Here is a 3,289-nt window from a genome sequence, read left to right as displayed (position 1 = left end):
GGAAAAGATGAAGAATTAACCAAGCTACAAGGACTGATGGAGATGAAAAAGCAAATCTCAAAGCAAAGTTTGCTAGAGAGTTTGCTTGCAAAGCCGGAGCCACTCACTGAGATGGAATTAGCTCTGAAAACGAAACTGTTGTCTGAATTGTTGTCATGAGTGATGGTTTGTTAGCTTTAGTTATGTTTGCATTACAAGTTTTTAACTATTTTTTACTTTATTTACTCATCTCATATGCTTTGTTTCGGGTGAAGTACAAGACATATGCCAGATGAAGACAAAAGATGGTGTCTCTTCCTTGTTCAGTCACGGGTTGTCTGTTTCTTTGTTGCTTTCTATTGCTTTTGTATTGCGCATGTGAACCAAGTCAGAGGTTCACGGGTTGTATGTTACTTTGTTGCTTTGTATTTCGAAGTTGTCTTTATAAGTCAGTGTGTAGTGTTGCATTTCTTGTACTCAGAACTTGAACCACGAGATGTTCTAAACATGTTATGAAATTTCTTTCCTCTTATTCCACAGTTTGTAGTTGATCTTTTAACTTCTCAACATTTTGTTCCTCTTCTTCCATTCTTTCTTTTTCAATCTTCAGTTTACAAAAGGTATTAGCCCCAAATAATTAACTAGAAGAAGAGAACATACATATATAAAGATGTATAAACCTAATTAGTTATTTTTTTTCCTCTTCTTCCATTCTTTCCTCTTCAATCTTCATCTTCTTATTACAACTCTTCCTACTCTAAACATGATCCATAAACCTAATTAGTTATTTTTTTTAAAGGAAATATTGCCAAATATGGCAGATGAAGTCGATCGAAGATTAAATGCGGCTTTGGATGAGGCTGTCGATGAATATTTTGAAGATACATACAACAACATTGTAAAGAACCAAACAAAGAAACAGAGGAAACGTGCATATGTCGAACGAAGAGGGCCATACCCGTCTATGGAATGACTACTTCAGTGAAAATCCGACATTTCCACCTCATTTATTCAGACACAGTTTCCGCATGAACTAGCCAGTATTCATGCGTATTGTCGATCGCCTCTCATAAACTTTTCCAGTCTTTCAACAAAGAAGAGATGCTGTCAGAAGATTAGGTCTATCTCCACTACAAAAGTGTACGGCAGCTCTTCGTATGCTTGCTTATGGCTGTGCGGCTGACGCCGTTGACGAATATCTCCGACTTGGTGAAAGCACAGCACTTTCATGTTAACCAATTTCACAGAAGGCGTAATACAGTTATTTGGAGATGAGTATCTACGAAGACCCACTCCAGAGGATCTTCAACGACTGCTCGATATTGGAGAGATACGCGGCTTTTCAGGGATGATAGGAAGCATCGACTGTATGCATTGGGAGTGGAAAAATTGCCCAACCGCTTGAAAATGACAGTACACACGTGGATCAGGAAAGCCAACAATTGTCTTGGATGTTGTAGCTTCACAAGATCTTTGGATATGACACGTTTTTTTTTGGTCCTCCAGGTACCTTAAACGATATTAACGTCCTCGATCGATCTCCTATTTTTGATGACATTTTACAAGGTCGAGCTCCAAGGGTATAGTACGTGGTCAACAGACACCAGTATGGTTTGCCGTACTACCTCACAGACGGCATATATCCAAGATGGTCTAAATTTATCCAATCTATCTCAAACTCTCAAAGTCCTGAAGCACAGTTATTTGCTAAAGTTCAAGAATCAACCCGAAAAGATGTGGAGCGTGCTTTTGGAGTATTGCAAGCTCGATTTGCAATAGTGAAAAACCCGACTATTTTGTGGGACAAGACACAAATAGGGATGATTATACGAACATGTATCATACTGCACAATATGATAGTAAAAAATGAACGCAATGGATACACTCAGTGTGATATATCAGAGTTTGAAGAAGGAGACACGAGTAGAAGTTCAGAGGTGGATATGTCATATACTCGCAAGCCTTCAAATCTCCGTACTATGTTTGAAATACGTAGTCAAGTTCGTGACCCACATACACATGAACAATTGAAATATAATTTGATTCAAAATATTTGGTACAAGTTTGGTAATGATGGAAATGTTTAATTGTTGTATGTTTACATTTTGTCATTCAATAAATAAAAAATTTAAATTATATTGTTTTACAAATTTATTAATTTTTTCCTAAGGATTCCATAACGGATAATCCCATTGGAGCAACATTTGTGATTAGAGTCCTTAACTATTCAAAAAAAAAAAAAAATTAACTATTGTTAAGGATTCCAATGGTGGGTAACACCATCGGAGGTGCTCTTGTTATTGTCTTTTTAAAAAAAGTTTTTTTTTATAAAACGTTTTCCTTAACCTACCTGGATTTTCAATTACACCCCTATGTTTTATATTATTCTATAACACCATGATAAATGTTTTTCTCAGATTTTAATCTGATCGATACTATAGCAATCTTCAGTGTTATTTTAAACTTAACTTATCGTTAAAACAGTGTTTAATCATTAGTAACACTAGAGGCCGAGCCCCGCGCAAGCGCGGGGTTATTTGTGTATGATGTTGTTGTTCAGTTTTACTTAGTGTTAGCATTGTTAGTTATGTTGATCTTACACTTGTGTTGGTGCGTGCAATTATTTGGCAAAGAAGAGGGTCGGAGGTGGTGGAATTAGTAGGGAGGCAGCTGTTTGTTGTTGATTACGTGTAGGACGCTTTGTGAACGAAGACCAGTTGAGACATATATATTTTTGGTATTTAGTTGTCTGCATCCCAATTCCCACCGAGGAACATATGATGGTGTGCTTATGTCACTTTTGTTTTTGTTTTGTTTTGGTAGCTATTGGATTTTAGTTGGTTTCTTTGTTGCATTGTTTAACGTCGATGTCATGTAACTATCTGAACATGTTCTCATGCATGAAGCAAAAGACATGCTTATTTTCACGAAATGCATAGACCCATCAACCTTCCCCTTTATTTAAAAACCAAGTAACTCTTCTCCTGGTGGGAGATAGTTTGCAGATAATTAAAGACAACCAAAGTTGAAAGTAGGAAAAAACATACGAAAATGGTTATTTCATTGACACATAAGCTAAGTGGGGATGACGGTTTGATGGACTTGAAACAATCACTCACGTGCCTCTTTTCTTCGTTTTCAAAGCTTGGCATTGCTTCATCAACTTCTTCGGCTCTCCTGGGCACATGAACCGTGTAGCTAACAGTTTCTGCTGGTAGTATAGATTGGGAATCCACGTCTGGAGTTTTGTTGCTGCTGGCAGTCTGAAACACAGTTGTACGTGTGTGTTATATTAGATGATGTTATTCTG

Source organism: Brassica oleracea, chromosome C5, assembly GCF_000695525.1.
Source record: "Brassica oleracea var. oleracea cultivar TO1000 chromosome C5, BOL, whole genome shotgun sequence".
Taxonomy (NCBI): domain Eukaryota; kingdom Viridiplantae; phylum Streptophyta; class Magnoliopsida; order Brassicales; family Brassicaceae; genus Brassica; species Brassica oleracea.
The sequence above is the reverse complement of the archived record's forward strand: the minus strand, read 5'-3'. Positions refer to the sequence as shown.